Genomic DNA, 17,178 nt, shown 5'->3' with positions numbered 1-17,178 from the left:
GAATCTTACAAGTTGCAGGACTTTGTGAGGTTTTGGATGTGGGGAGTGAAGGAGAGTTCGGAGTCCAGGGTGACACCCAGACAGCGGGCTTGAGAGGTAGGGCGAATGGTAGTGTGGTTAATAGTGACATGCACATCTGGGAGGTTCAGGGATAGTCGGGGTGGGAAGATCATAAATTCCGTTTTGTCTAGATTTAGTTTCTGGAACCTAACGGACATCCAGGAGGAGATGGCTGATAGGCAGGACGACACTTTGTCCATGGTAGTGGTCGAGATGTCAGGGGTGTGGAGGTAGATTTGGGTGTCATCTGCATACAGATGATAGTTAAAACCCATGGAGGAGATGACCTTGCCAATGGAGGATGTGTATAGGGAGAACAGTAGGGGGCCAAGGACCGAGCCTTGGGGAACTCCCACTGAGAGGTGGTTGGGGTGGACGAGGACTCATTGAAGGAGGTCGTGAAGGAGCCGTTGGAGAGGTAGGATGAAAACCAGGTCAGGTCGAGATCGTGAATGCCCATGGACTGGAGAAGTAGGGGTTGATCTACTGTGTCAAAAGCTGCTAATATGTCGAGGAGGAGAATGGAGTATTTACCTTCAGCTTTAGCTAAGGCAAGGTCATTGACCACTTTGGTGAGAGTAGTTTTGGTTGAGTGGGCAGGCCGAAATTCAGATTGCAGTGGGTCTAACAGTGAGTTGGCATTGAGGTACTGGGTCAGGCGTTTGTGAACCAGACGCTCAAGGAGTTTTGAGGCAAAGGGGAGGAGGGAGATGGGGCGGTTGTTGGAGAGTAGCGAGGGGTTGAGGGAGGGTTTCTTGAGCAGGGGCAATACTGTGGCCTGCTTGAAGTCTGAGGGGAAGGTGCCTGTGGATAGGGAGAGGTTAAACAGGGTAGTGAGTACTGGGGACAAATCTGTGAAGTGAGGCTGAAGTAAATCAGAAGGGATGGGGTCAAGGGGGGAGGTAGTGGTATGGGAAGTCTGCAGTAGGTGCTTGACTTCCTCAGTGATAGTAGGAGTGAAGTAGGCAAGGGGAGGATAGGCTGGAGGAGGAGTTGGTTGGGAGGGGGTGGGAGGTGAAGATTGAAGATTGGATATTTCCTGACGGATGGAGACTATTTTGTTGGTACATTGTTGACATCCTCATATTGTGGACAGGCACGCATGAGGAATTACTCGAATTTGTGGTTAAACTTAATGACAACACTCGTAACTTGTCATTTACGATGGCTTGTGATTCCAGATCGATCCCTTTTCTAGACATAAGAATTTCAATTGACATGAGTGGCCAGATTGCCACTGACCTATATAGAAAAGATACAGCAACAAATGCTCTACTACACGCGGCGAGTTTTCATCCTTTTCATACCATCAGGGGTATTCCTACTGGGCAATATAAGAGAGTTAGGAGGAATTGCTTCTCCAAAACGGATTTCCGTGCGCAAGCTGACATCTTGCGCACTCGCTTTCGTAAGAGGGGCTACCCCGATGGTGTATTTTGACGTGCGTTCAATAAAGTCAGGATGGATAGATCAATCGAGTCTCTTAAAGAGACTCCGTAACAAAAATTGCATCCTGTTTTTAATCATCCTACATGTTCCAAAAGCTATTCTAATGTGTTCTGGCTAACTGCAGCACTTTCTACTATGACAGTCTCTGTAATAAATCAATGTATCTTTCCCCTGTCAGACTTGTCGGCCTGTGTCTGGAAGGCTGCCAAGTTCTTCAGTGTTGTGGTTCTGCTATGAACTCACTCTTCCTGGCCCCTCTATGCATACTGCCTGTGTGTTATTTAGATAAGAAAGAAGAGAGAAGCTGCTCTAATCAGCTGGATAAATCGTCCTCTGAGCTGGCTGGGCTTTCACATACTGAGGAATTACAAACAAGGGCAAAGCTGTTTGCAGGAAGAAAAGAGCAGCCTGAAACTTCAGTGCATGGGGGAAAGAAACATACAAATGATCTCTTGAGATTCAAAAGGAATGCTGTATACAGCCTGCTTATGTATGGATGTATTTTCTATGTGTAGACATACTGTACATCAACCTACTTCCTGTTTTGGTGGCCATTTTGTTTGTTTACAAACAAACTTTTTAAAACTGTTTTTAACCACTTTTAATGCGGCGAGGAGCGGCGAAATTGTGACAGAGGGTAATAGGAGATGTCCCCTAACGCACTGGTATGTTTACTTTTGAGCGATTTTAACAATACAGATTCTCTTTAAGACAACGTTATCATAGCCAAACTACTCAACGTAACTCTGAGTTACGTTTCATGACGAGATATTGTGCCCAACACTCTAGTCTCGGATACATTTTACAAAAGCACTGGAATTTGCTTCAAAATGACCCAGTTATTGGACATGTAGTCCCAGGAACAACCATGCGTTACGTTTAAAAGAGCAAAAGTGTTGCGTGATACTCTGGTGCAAAGTCATTTTGCTGGGATCAACCCACGATGTCACTGCATAGTGTTGGGGACTTACACATGTGGGGGTTGCCCCTACTGTAGGTATGTAAGAGTCGGTAAATCGGTCCCCCTGCCTAATGGCAGGATTTTCACTCTAAAACATTATGTGAGTTTTCAGACTGAACTCATAGTCTATTTATTACTGTGCCCCTGTGGGGCTTATTACATAGGCAAGACCAAAAGACCCTTATGGAGGCGGATATCCGAATATATACAGAATGTGGGTAACAAAGAGTCCCTTACTCCCATTGCCCGACATGTGAGACTGTCAGGTTTGTAAGATCAATGGACTACGGTTTGTGGGTCTTGATAGAATCCACGGGACCATACGGGGGGGGGGGGGGGGAAACTTTGACCGTTTGCTCCTCCAAAGTGAGACCAGATGGATCTACAATTTAAAAGCATGTCAAGTCCCCCGGGTTTGAATGAGACGTTTAGTTTTGCCCATTTTTTGCCCCTCTGAGTCTGGCTTGCTGTCCTGCTGGGTCATTGTCACCTTGTCCCCTGTGACCACTGCCTTGGCCCCCGTGGCCGACTGTTGCTCTCTGGTTTGTTTGTGGTGCCTCTTGTCTGCAAACATATGTTGGGCTTTGCTTTACTATTTAATATACTGTACATGCCCCTGATACGATGTGGCTTTGGACATGTATTTCTCGCTGTTGCCTCGCCACTTTGGTGAGTCACTATGAGAGTGATATGGTTTGCCCATTTTGACCTTGCATATAAGTTTACGCTCTTTCTTATATGTGGTTACCTATTGTAGATAGGCTGCTGTTGTTGATCTATGTGATGTGAATGTTGATATGTCACTTCCACCGAGCTCCGGTTGGCCGCAATGCGCCACTTGAATATGCGCACAGCATTGCGAGGCATGCCTTCTGATGACGCCGTGAGAACAGCGAAACTTGTAAAGGACGTGCTTTTGTGAGACGCCGTCCCATCCCGCAGCATCCATCCGCAGCCCTTCCGAGCAGGACTCCAAAGCTGCGACTGACCCCACACACAGCGGCAGCAGCCATCACTTTCTGCAGCCGGAGGATACATGCAGTCACTGCCATCCATTGCTTGACTGGTGCCTCCACAATCTGAACTGCATCTTCAGCTGGGATACTAGCCTGAATCGCTACCAGTGGACCGCTCAAGCTCCTATCCTGATGTCGGTGGAGTGGTGAGATATCACGTCTATGTAACCCATTTGTCCTATGTGGGACTGTGTCAGTTTAGCCGGCTAACCAGCATTGAACTTTGCATGCCTGCATTCGCTGCTTTGCACTATGGCTTCTCTACATTGCTGCTGCTTGACCTCTCCACTGCTGTGAATAATTTATAATTACCCATTCTGTCTTAGTGTGGCCTGCTCTGCATTACCATCATTTTTTTTGACCACTTACTGTGAGCTTACCATCTTTGTTTTTCTCATCTTACTGGTCAGTGGTATGTTTGATTGTATGCGTGGTGTGAGCCAGCCAGAAGGGATGGCCATCTCATGTTGTTTTTCAAATTCAGTGATACAGTAGTTTTCAATAAATTTATATCCTTTTGATACTTATTGATGTTGATTAATTTATTTATATATAACGGTGAGCACCTGTAGATTTTTTGCTCCATACTAATGTGTGTATTGCTCAGTGTAGGTAGGTAGCCAGGTACAAGCCGCTCGCTGTGACAGAACAGCGGCTCCCATAGCAGCGCATATACAGGAAGCAATTACTTCCTGTTTAGGTGCTTCTATGGGAGCCGCTCTACTGTCACAGCACGCAGTTGATATGAGGTCTGCAGTGTAGCGGTGGCATGAAAGAGAATGGAGACTTTAGAGCAAGCGGCCCCTGAGAAAGTAATACAGTCGGTGGCCACAGGTAAGGTGGGAGGGAGGTGGGCAAGATGACGCTCCTGCACCCCATGCCACAAATGCGTCACTTGGCATCATGGGCGGCGGGATGGCGCTGATCTCACCTGTTGCGGTGGCCAATGCGCTGTTTTGTTAGTTTTCCCAGTCTTCATCCCATTGCCTGCCTCCCTGACCCAGCATGCTTATTCATAACATGCGACTGGTCACAAGAGGCAGGCAGCAGGAAGGAAACTGGGAGCAGCACGCCGGCTGCCGAGACAGGTGAGATACAATGCTGCAGTGCAGGGGTCTCGGGGAGCACAGAGGAGCTGAGGGGAAGATCGGGGTGGCAGCCGGCTCAGAGGCCCTAGGGGTTACATTTGGTGGGGAGGGGCAGCAGCTCTTTGCCACTGGCCCCATCAGTGCCCTTGGTGTCAGCTGGAAACCAGGTTGGGGGGGTCATGCTTGGGCCTCGATTCATCATTGTCTTTGAGATAACTTTTTCCAGTTTGTTAAATTACTGAATTCGAAGTTTATCGATTTCTAGTTGTATTCACCAAAGTTTTTCCCGCATTCGGTGTGAATTCGATAAAATATCGTTAATAATTCGGTAACGTGTCGATATTTCCATTTTACAGCTGTAATTTAACACAAGGCCATAAGATTCCCATGGAATTGTGGGTAAAAAGCAATCCTTTGAACACTACGTAGCAACATTCTGAATAGGGCTTAACACCTGGACCAGGATTCTGGAAGTGGTTTGGGACAATCCCACAATTTCGCCAGCTGCGGCTTGATAGGAGCCTTTTCTAAAAAAATATATAGTGCAGCTAGTAATTTAGTAAACCCTGGCACTGCCTGTGTTCTCTTACAAGATGATTCAAGAGAAATGCAGATGTCCTGTTATAGCAAATAAATCCATTCTCTTGCAAATTGTTATGGTTCTAGACCTAATTCTTGCCCTTCTGCACCTTTGAATCACTCTCAGCTAATACATAACCACTTCAAACAGCTCCATCTTCTCTGTCAGCAATGATCTGACAGGAATAACGACAGAGCAGTGAAGGACATAACTAATCCTAAATGTAACGCTAAACCACGCCCACTTTCATTTTCATAAATTGCACTTTCTTCCGTTTTAACGCATCACTAACGAATGATTACCGAATGCTCGCTAACAGCTGTAGATAAATTTGATGAATCCTGAAATCAACTTAACGAATTCGGTATTTTACCAAACTGTCGTTAACCAATTCGATAAGTCTTGATGAATCGAGGCTATAATGTAGGAGGTGTACAGTGTAGCTCTACAGTCAGGATAGGGTTCAGTGCTGTTACAGAATGTGGTGGATGCAGCCCATGCTAACGTACATATAATACCCCTTGGCAAGCCTAGTGATTACCAAGCCTGCTCCTGTCTCAGACTAGGAAAATATTGATGCTCGGAGTTGGGCTTTAAAAGTATTATTCTGACACTTTTGGGGTGAAAAGAGGACACCCAGCCAGGTACGGAAGCAGCAATGTGAGGTCTGTACAGCTGTGATCATGAGTCATCGCTGCATAAAGCACTGTTTTTCCTCTCATCACATCTCACAGCATCAACTACAGCTTACAAGAACTTCAGCTAACCGCCTAGACAGCAAATTCCACCTTCTATTTCCCTCTACTGGGAGGGAGAGATTGTTGCTCTCATTGCTTGCGTAACATTTGCAGAGCAGGTGAGATAAACAGAAAAAATGGATATCTGTCATGGGTTCAATATCTTTTAATTCACCTAGGAATGGTCATAAGGAAGTTTCCATGAGAACAGATTTAGGCCTCGTTTCCATTTAACGCTGCAGGTAACGCACTGCACTGCTTTGCTCTGCAATTTTCCCCCAATGTAGATGCAATTCCATTCATCCTAATGAATGGAATGGAATCACATCATGTCAAAATGCATGCATGCATGCAAGCATGTGTTACAATACCATGGTGAATTGCAATGCATGGATGGAAACATCGGACTGCAGTCTATGCACTTTCTGGTGTCCCTGCAGATCGCATTGTCTTGCTTTTCGGAAAGCACCATGAAATCGTGCAAATGGAAACCAGGCCTTATGCTGGGGATACACGGTACGTTTCTGTACCGTGTATCGAGCAGCTGATCCTACCAGCTGATAATATTCAGCTGGTCCTATCACGCTGCTGGACCCCCGCCGGCGCATAATGGCAGGGAATCGAGCAGCTGATAAGGAGCGCCGGCGTGGACAAGCAGTAATCGATCCGCGGGGACGCGGCGGGAGTCGATCCAGCGGCTAATCAGCCGCCGGATCGACCCATGTATTCCCAGCATAAGGGTTCTTTCACACCGAATCTGTTGCCTTCCGCCGCAACAGAAACTGTAATCGCATCCCAACGCAAGGCGATGACATCTACTGTACGATATGTTCAAACAAAAACCTCCGCACTCCTTCCATACGATAAAAATCAATATTCGTTTATTAAATCATCGATAGAAAATGTTGCAAAAAGTATGGCAGCATGCAAGCCGACACGTTTCTGACCTCACTGGCTCCTTAGTTGTAGCTCCACGAACACGGTACGTTCACATTGATTTGCGTTGAAGACAAGAAGGTTCGGCACCAGATGCTGGCTGTAGGAGTACTCAGTGTACCACTCCTGTGTGGCATGTGCTCACGTGAAGATTTCAACATATACTTGTAGAAAAGGAGACAGAGCACCAGTCCTGCGCATAGGGATTTATTGTCCTAACACAGGCATACCAGTAGAAGTATAGGTAGATTTCTGCCTATACTTCTAGTATGCAGGTAATGCCTGTTATGAAAATAGATTGATTGCGTTGTTCCGTCTGGAAGTGCGCATTTACAGTGGCAGACATTGTACTGTATGCTTCATTGTATTGTCTAACGTGTGGTGTGACTTTTCAGCATCATTGCGACACAGTGTGCATGTCTACAGCTTTTGCCACCTCAGTAGCACAGGCTGATTATAAATGAGGTTTGACTGGACTTCCTAGTCCATATGCCGGGCCACACCTCCATCCCACCCAACAGTAGCAGCACCGTCTGCTCTCTTCGCAAATCCTGAGAACTAAGGCCTCTTTTCCATGGACAGTTGACAGGCAGTGAAATGTCTCAAACTCTCAGAACTGCTTGCTGCTGCCAGTGCTCACTGGTGCCTGCCAACTGTTTGCTGAGCACACAGTTCACCTGTCCGTGGAAAAGAGGCCTCAAGATGGTTAACAAGATACTGATAATTTTGGCCTCTATGTAAATGTTATGCAAATTGTATGCAGCTTGGAATTGGGAAGGGAAGTACATTTGCCTGCCACAGTTCCTAATGTAATTTGCATTTAACCACTTGCCGACTGCGCACTTATAACGCGCGTCGGCAAAGTGGCAGCTGCAGGACCAGCAGGCTAATGGTACTTATCCGTTAGCCGGGCGCATCCGGCAGGTGGCGCTAATTACTATTCCCCCTCCAGGCCGACATGGATAGTAGGGAAAGAGGTAACTCTGGTGGAGTTTTGTCGCCACCTAGAGGATGCGCCCGGCTAACGGATAAGTACAGGCTAATTAATCAGGAAGCAGCTGCTCGCGCGAGCGGCTGTTTCCTTTTAATTCACGGCGGGGGGCTCTGTGAATAGCCTGCGGGCCGATCGGCGGCCCGCAGGCTAAATGTAAACACAAGCGGAAATAATCCGCTTTGTTTACATTTGTACAACGCTGCTAACAGTAGCAGCGTTGTACCAGATCAGCGATCCCCGGCCAATCAGCGGCCGGGGATCGCCGTCACATGACAGGCAGGAGCCTGTTAGAGGCTGCACAGGACAGATCTGTTCCTGTGCAGCCTCGGATCTCCGGGGAAGGGAGGGAGGAGAGGAAGGGGGGAATTTCGCCACGGAGGGGGGCTTTGAGGTGCCCCCCCGCAACACCCAGGCAGGCAGGAGCGATCAGACCCCCCCAGCACATCATCCCCCTAGTGGGGGAAAAAAAGGGGGGGCGATCTGGTCGCTCTGCCTGGTGTTTGATCTGTGCTGGGGGCTGCACAGCCCACCCAGCACAGATCAGCTAAAACAGCGCTGGTCCTTAAGGGGGGGGGGGGGGGGTAAAGGCTGGGTCATCAAGTAGTTAAAGGGAACCTAAACTGAGGAGATGGATTTTACCTTTTAAAATAATACCAGTTCCCCGACTCTCCTGCTGATCCTGTGTCTCTAATACTTTTAGCCACAGCCCCTCAACAAGCATGCAGATCAGGTGCTCTGACTGAAGTAAGACTGGATTAGCTGCATGCTTGTTTCAGGTGTGTGATTCAGCCACTACTCCAGCCAAAGAGATCAGCAGGGCTGTCAGGCAACTGGTATTGTTTAAATGGAAACCTCCATATCACTCTGTTTAGGTTCCCTTTAACTTACCTGCAAGACGGAATTATTAGCAGCTCATTTACCATCTCTTCTAGGAACATGGGGGGTGGAGAGATTTATCAACGCATTACCGACAGTTTTTTCTTCTAAAACTGTTCTAACCAGCAGAAGAACAGTTCTGCATGATAGTGAGAAACTCAAAGCCTATGTAATAGCAGCAGTTTAGCGTGGATTTCTAGCGCTACACTATAGTTAAGAAAAGTGCAAATCCATTCCTTAACTGCTGCAGTTTAAGAAGTGATCATTAGCAGTTCTACAGATAGTGCAGGCTAGATGTGATCACTCAGAGCTTGTTGACAGCAGGTGTGTTAGGTACCTCAGCAACAGCAATTCCCCTCACACACTGCACTGCCTGAGACCTTCCTAGCTCCTTCTAGTCCTTAGTTTAACCACTTGCCGACCGCACACTCATACCGTGCGGCGGCAAAGTGGTAGCTGGAGGACCAGCGACACACATCTGCGTCGCCAGGTGCCTCCCTAATTAATCAGGAAAGGCCGCTCGCGCGAGCGGCCGTTTCCTGTTAGATCACGGAGCGAGTCTCCGTGAATAGCCTGAGAGCCGCTAATCGCGGCTCGCAGACTAAATGTAAACGCAGGAGACGTTTGTCTCCTTTTTTTTTTTTTTTTTTTAACATTGAACGGCGCTGCTGCTACAGCAGCACCGTAAGGCAGATCGGCCATCGCCGCCATGTGACAGAGGACAGCCTGTCACAGGCTGCACCGGACGGATAGCGTCCTGTGCAGCCCCGATCACCAGGGGGGAGAGGTAGGAGAGGGAGGGGGGAATTTTGCCGCGGAGGGGGGCTTTGAGGTACCCCCCCCCCCCCCCAACACCCAGGAGCGATCAGAACCCCCCTGCACATCATCCCCATAGGGGGGAATAAGGGGGGTGATCTGATTGCTCTGCCTGCAACCTGATCTGTACTGGGGGCTGCAGAGCCCACCCAGCACAGATCATACAAAACCACGCTGGTCCTTAAGGGGGGGGGGGTAAAGGCTGGGTCCTCAAGTGGTTAAGAAGGAATCTGCACTAGCTAGTGATTTCTTAGGATGTCTGAGACAGTTCTGCACAGATTTCTAAAAACCTACTAATATTTTGTCTCAGACACTCTTGATAAATCTGGCCCACATAGCCATCACACGGGACAGCTTTAGTAGCTACATCCTCAGTGGACTTAATAAGGTTTGAGCCTCAGTCACATGCTAGATTATTTTCATCTGAGCCGGTCATTTGACGCCATCTCTCTCCCCTTTAACCACTTGAGGACCACATGCTTACATCCCCCTAGTGACCAGGCCATTATTTACAATTCAACACATTTACAATTCAACACACTGCAGCTTTAACAGTTAATTGTTCAGCCATACAACTTAGTACACAAATGGATCTTACCTCCTTTTCTTGTCACTAGCAGGCCCTTCTTATGGTGGTCTCTGATCGCTGCTGCAATCGTTTTTTTTTTTTATTACAGTACTTCAACCCCTCGCCTCCTCCCCTAAATTGGCCATAGGTGGCGATTGAATCACTTCCCCCTCCTCTCATAGGCATCAGCCTATGAGAGGGACTTGACTGTAAGCTGCTCGGAGAGACAGCTAAGTGTCCCCTGTACAGCGCTGCGCTAGATCGCTGCATTGTATTGATGTAAGCAAACTTTTTTTCTTGTTCACAGCTTTGGAGGCTGGCAAGCTGATCATGGAGCTCCATGTCTCAGCAGGGAACGATCTCACATGCGTGCACTTATTCCCTGCTAATCTCCGCCCCCAAGTCTTGACGCCAATTGGCGTTAGGCGGTCCTGGGGGAGCCACTCTCTAGCTGCCAATCGGCGTTAGGTTGCACAGTGGTTAAAGTAGACTCAGCATTAATCAGCCATTTTAATGTAATTTTTCATCCTTGCTGCTGCTGCATTGCATGCTGGGAGATGTAATTCAAATGCATCTTTTGGCCTCCTGAGCCCAAATATCCCATGTCATGCATACCAGGAGGCTGCTGCAAGAACACATTGCCATAGAAAAACCTGTACTGAGCGAAGTATTATCTATGGCTCTATGCTTATATGCAGGGGAAGGAAAAGCATTGCGTATTCCCAGCTCTAGAAATGGCTATCGTAGCAGTGGTTGGGAAATGCAGAAGACTGCATACAGAGCTAGTGACACATTAGTGCCTAGGTGTGGCCATAAGAAAAGAGCACATTGGTAAAGTGGCCCATACACTCAGCCGATTTTCTAGCCGACCGATTGACCCCGTTTTATCGTTTGCAAATCGGTTGACCAATCGATGGACGATTTCAATGGATTTCCATCGAACTGGCAGGGTGGAAAATTAAGGTCGATCTGATGAGATTGCTTATCAGTTTGCATTGGCCTTAATGGAAATCTGATGGCAAAAAAACGCCATCAGATCGAATTTCAATAGATTTCAAACTGAAATCTATTGGAATTCTATCCTGGTAAAAAATGTTCTAAAAACGCATCAGATAGATCATCAGATACATTTCTTATCTATCTGCTGCCAATCTGACAAGTGTATGGGCACCCTAAAAGTGAATGAAAAATAAACTTGCTGTTATGCTAAATACCCTTCAATAAGACATACAGCTTGAACTATTCACAGCAACTATTGTTACCTGCAAGGATTAGTTGTAATCCCAGCATCCTGCTAACTATATCAGTAAGCCATCTTGATTGCTGAAGTTACTTTATGGGAGTGAGATGCCTAATCATTTCCCCTTTTTTATTTATTAAGCAGCACAGATGCCACCAGTGAAAGCTACTCCAAAAAGCAGTGGTTGGAATCTGCAGATTTATCAGCAATTGAGTGGAAATTTGAAGGTTGTAACATTAATCGGCCTTTAAGAAAACTGTTCCAACTTCTGGTTCATAGACATGAAATTAAACGTGAAGATGTTTGAAAAGGATGTTTTTTTTATCTGCTGCTGCTGGGCAAAGGATTGTGTATTATTTGGACTGCAGGTGATACAAGAATTCATGGACATTTGAAGTGAAAGAAAAATTTTGATCCAGAGCAAGATTGGAGATGAATTTAAGCTCTTGTATCACAAGGACTGTAGATGCTCTGAATTTAAGATTTTATCCCTAAACATTCTATCTGTAGTCCAAAGAGGACGTGGATGAAAATTCAAGGACAACTGAAGTGAGAATATAAAAGCTGCCATATTTATTTCCTTTTAAGGGCCCATTCACACTTGCGTTTTCAAAACGCCAGCGATTTTTGCAGGAGTGATTTTTCAGCAATTTCACACGAGGGAAAAAAAAAATCACTGAACACTGCATCCATTTTTCAGCAATCACATTTAGCACTTCTATAGCACTGAAATGCAATTACCGAGAAATCGCGTTTCACGGTTTTGGGCAATTTGCGGTAATTAGCGCAAATTGCCCAAGAAAGAACAGACCCATAGGGTTTCATTACACTAGCACTCATAAAAAGCGCTAGCGTTTAGCCCAAAGCGCAGCAAAATGCTCTAGTGCAGTGATGGCTAATTTTGGCACTCCAGCTGTGACAAAACTCCAAGTCCCATCATGCCTCTGCCTCCCCGAGTTATGCTAAGAGCATTGCAATGCCTCATGAGATGTGTAGTTCCACCACAGCTAGAGTGTGAATGGGCCCTAAAACTATACCCGAGCCAAAGCTCAAAAATTGGATACTTATCCTCCTTAGCGCTAGAAATCCGCAGCTCAGCACTGTAACCCCGAGCTGGATCCATGGGAGGCGTGTAGTGGGCAGGGTTGCCACAGATCTGTCTTGTATGATTTTTTTTTTTTATGATTCAAAACCTTGTCAAAAAATTGCACTGCTTGTAGCTAAAATGAGGAAGTAATCATTACAGTCAGGGAGGTTAAAGTGAGGGAAGCCTTTTGGGGCTTCCCACTATTCTAAGGGGCCCCATCACTAAACAACCTCTCCCAATGGACGCACATTAGATATGCAGGATCGCTCAGCAACCAGGTGGGATTTAAAAGGCTTCCCTCTGTTCAGAGTAAGGGATTGTTTTGAACTGAAGCTTGGGTTAACTAAACAATACCAGTTGCCTGGCAGCCCTGCATATCTATTTGGCTGCAGTAGTGTTTGAACAACACCAGAAAAAAAAACATGCAGCTAATCTAGCCAGTTCTGACAATGTCAGAAACATCTGATCTGCTGCATGCTTGTTTAGGGGCTCTGGCTAAAAGTATTAGAGGCTGAAGATCAGCAGAATGGCCAAGCAACTGGTATTGCTTAAAAGGAAATATGGCAGCCTCTATATCCTCATTACTTCAGGTGTCCTTTCAAGAATACTCTGTTGTATAAGATGGTGGTTACCTTACTTTATGTTCTTGCTAAAACTTTGTATTATCTAAGAAATGTTGTAGATTTAAAGCCAATGGGTACCGCTATAAAAAGTCAGATACTCACCTAAGGAGAGGGAAGGCTCGGTCCTAATGAGCCTTCCCTCTCCCAGTGCCCTCGGTGCTACGCTGGCTCCCCCGTTCACGTCCGCCGCCGCAGGGACTTCGGAAGCACTCGGGCTTCCGAAGACGGGCCACTCTATACTACGCACGTGCATCATAGAGGGCGCATGCATAGTATGAAGCGGCCCGTCTTCGGGAGCCCGAGTGCTCCCGAAGGCTTCGGAAACATCCCTTCAGCTGCGGAAGTGGCGGTATTTGACAGAACTGGTCGAATACTGCCACGGGGGATCCTGTGCAGGACCGGGCACCGGGAGAGGAGAGGGAAGGCTCATTAGGGCCAAGCCTTCCCTCTCCTTAGGTGAGTATCTGACTATTTTTAAACCGGTAAAAATTCACTTTAAATATTACAGTATACTTTACACTGTATTTTAGCACCCAAGTGATGTTCTGCTCTACAATGAGCAATTAATCCTATTTGGAAGGTTAATGATTAACTCAATTAGTGAGTGTCCAGATCTCATTAAAGGAGAACTGTAGTGAGAGGTATATAGAGGCTGCCATATTGATTTCCTTTTAAGCAACACCAGTTGCCTGGCTATCCTGCTGATCCTATGTCTCCAATACTTTTTGCCATAGACCCTGAACAAGCATACAGCAGATCAGGCGTTTGACATTTTTGTCAGATCTGACAAGATTAGTTGAATGCTTGTTTCTGGTGTGGTTCTGCAGGCAGATAGCTCAGCAGGGCTGTCAGGTAACTGGTATTGCTTATAAGGAAATCAATATGGCAGCCACCATATACCTCTGACTACAGTTCTCCTTTAACCTTGTGCAAAAATAAAGTTCTGCTAATAGTAATTAAGCTTTCTGCTCACTCCTAGTTAAAGTGACTAGAGCTGGCCAGTAAGATGCTTGTATTGGAGTTGTCAGTTTTTATGCAGCTTGAAAGTGCACCTAATACCACAGCAGGATCTAATTGATCCATTTTCAAGCTGCATCTCATTGACCACCTGTAATCAGTATTATCAGATTTGCTGTTTTTTTTTTGCTCTCAGAAATCTGAACCAGTTGACAGTTGGGGAACCTTAATGAAACGTTATAATCCAAAGGAAAACCAGTGCATCTTTCTGCCTGGATGTGGGTAGTGATACTAGTACCATCCTCTGAGGCATACAGGATTTTGTAAAGCAGCTCTTTGCATTGTTCCAGCCTGGACAAAAGCTCCATTCAGAGCAAACTGATGTACTTGGTCACACATAGGGCTGCAAGGACTCTGCATTTTAACCTCTTCATTATTACTGCCTTCATGTCTTGAATAGCTGTATTATTGAAAATCAGAATAGCTAAAGCTAGCATGACAGTTAAAGGGCCAACTAATATTTTCTCAGACTACATTTACAGTTGCATCTGGGCATAACATGACAGCCATATTTGAAACATTGACAAAAAAAAAAATCACCTTTCACTAATCCAATGGGGTAAGAGGACATGTTTGCAAAAATGTTTTATTTTTGTGGGCAAAGAAAGGTTTAAAAAAAAAAAAAACATCCCAAGATCCTAAAAGCATTTCTAGGCAATTATCAAAGGCTGTAATTGCATTGTTTGAGCTTTTCTATTCTCATGCAAATACACAAGTTTTTTTTTCCAACAGACAGCTCAATAGATAATTTCTGACAAGTCCATTCTATATAAATCAGAAAAACAGATCAGACCTGTTGGAAATTATCAAGCACGCCCAAGTGTGAAGACTTGAGCATCTCATCACAAAGATAAGATCAACTATGAGAATTCCATTAGTTGATTGTTACCCTCCAGTAAGGCTGGTCATAACAGGTCAGGCTGTTGTACAAAAATACATTCCAAACCAACTAGAAGTCAAAATGGCCAGCATAGTGGATGACTGGTTAGCACTCAATCCTTGCAGCTCAGCCATTGGCTCCATTCACACCACAGGTATAATTTGCATGGAGTTTGTTTTCTTTCCTGCTCCCATTCACTCCATCCCACAAAGGTATACTGGGAGACACCCTTCTCCCCCAGAATGTGGCAGGTGCTTCATTAACCCCACAGAGAGACAAGAGTACCCATGCCATGCAGATTTATATTCTAGATCATCAGAAACCCACAAAGCATGGAAATGGACAGGAATACAAGCAGTGGTGTACAGTTGTACAATATTAGTAAATCATTCCAATGTATGACTAACAGTTAATGTGTAACTCCATTTTTGCCAATAACCCTCACCGTGAGTCACATGCAATGCACTGCAAGGGCTATAAAAAGCTTTATTACACAGACATTCCTGCTGTGCTGTGGAGCAGACACTAATGCACTGCAGTCACTTCCCAGTGTTATCGGGTCTTTGTAATAAACATGCTGACCGAAAACCAATGACTTTTACTCTACACAGCTGCCATGGTCCCTGGTAAGCAGATTTATTTAACCAGTAGTAGAAGACAATACCAACTGAAGACTGACAAAGAAAGGCATTTAAAAACCAGGGATTGTCGATGAGATGCAATTCAGAGTTAATGCAAACTTCAAGCTGCATGAAATGGAGCAAATACTGCAGTAGTTGCTTTTGATTAGTCAATTTCAAGCTGCATGAATGTGCATAGCTCTCCTCCCTCAGAGCCACTTGCACAGCAGCCATCCTGCGGCGGAGGGGACCCCGGGCCACCAGCAGAGGGAGGGTACAGGATGATTGGCAGGGGATGGAGGAAGACCCAGGTAAGTGGATTTTTTTTTATTTTTATACAGCTTGATGTGTCTTAAGGGCAGATACACTACAGAGCGCTTTTCCCATCAGGCTTTTTTTTTAAACACCCCCATTGACTGCATTAGTATCATGATTGCTGTGATTTTAATGCAAATTAAATAGCGGTGGCTCAAAATGTGCTCTGTAGTGTGCATCTGCCCTAACGGATATAAAGGCTGCTTTTTTTTTTTTTTTTTTTTTTTATAAACAATTCCAGTTGCCTTGCTGTCCAGCTGATCTTTCCTGCAGCAGTAGTGTCTGAATCACACACCTGAAACAAACATGTGGCAAATCCAGACAAACATCTGATCTGCATGCTTGTTCCAGGTCTATGATTAAAAGTATTTGAGACAGAGGATCAGCAGGTCAGCCAAGCAATGTGCATGATTTACAAGGAAATATGGCAGCCTCCATATTCCCCTCACATCAGGCGTCCTTTAATGCTTGGTACACACGATGCAATTTGCATCAATCAATTTACAACATGGATGGATTTTGTGCAGTACTAATTTCAGCAAATCAGACCTTTCTCCATTGAAAGCAAATCGGCCATGTTAGATCAATGAAAGTCTCCCATCTGATAATATATGACAGGAAAATTGCCTTGTGTGTAACAAGCCAGAGGATTTAGGCTACATTCACAGCGACACATGCGGTGTGTTTCCTGTAAAAACAGGATTGCAACAATGGGGTAAAAAAGTCAGATCATGCATTATACATGCACTACATTCAGTGCATGCACAGCAGGCTTCACTGCAAGTGTGCAGTACTGCACTGCATGTACCATGTTATCCAGACAGATTCCATTAAGTGTACCATTACAATATGGCTTACAATAAGAGTAGCATTACAATTTAATCGTATTAGCCAGGGCTGTGGAGTCTGAGCTGGAGTCGGGTCAATTTTGGGCACCCAAATTCGGAGTTTCGTAAACTGAGGCGTCGGAGTCTGATTATTTTTGTACAAAATCCACAGCCCTGTTAAGTATTAGACGGAGTCGAGGAGTCGGAGCCATTTTGGGCACCCAGAGTCAGAGTCGTGGTTTCATAAACCGAGAAGTCTGAGTCTGAAGGTTTTTGTACCGACTCCATAGCCCTGGTATTAGCACTGATTATATTGTCCCAACAATGCCCTAGTGTGAATGTAGCTTTACCCGACATGTACAATTAAGATTACAGAGAACCTGAGATGGGAAAGAAAAAAAATAAACATACCAAAAGCTTCCTCCAGACCCCTCCAGGCTTATTGCTCCCTTGCTGCCCTTCTCTGCCTCCTGGTTCCTCTACAATTG

The sequence above is a fragment of the Hyperolius riggenbachi genome, chromosome 2, assembly GCF_040937935.1.
Source record: "Hyperolius riggenbachi isolate aHypRig1 chromosome 2, aHypRig1.pri, whole genome shotgun sequence".
Lineage (NCBI taxonomy): Eukaryota > Metazoa > Chordata > Amphibia > Anura > Hyperoliidae > Hyperolius > Hyperolius riggenbachi.
The sequence above is the reverse complement of the archived record's forward strand: the minus strand, read 5'-3'. Positions refer to the sequence as shown.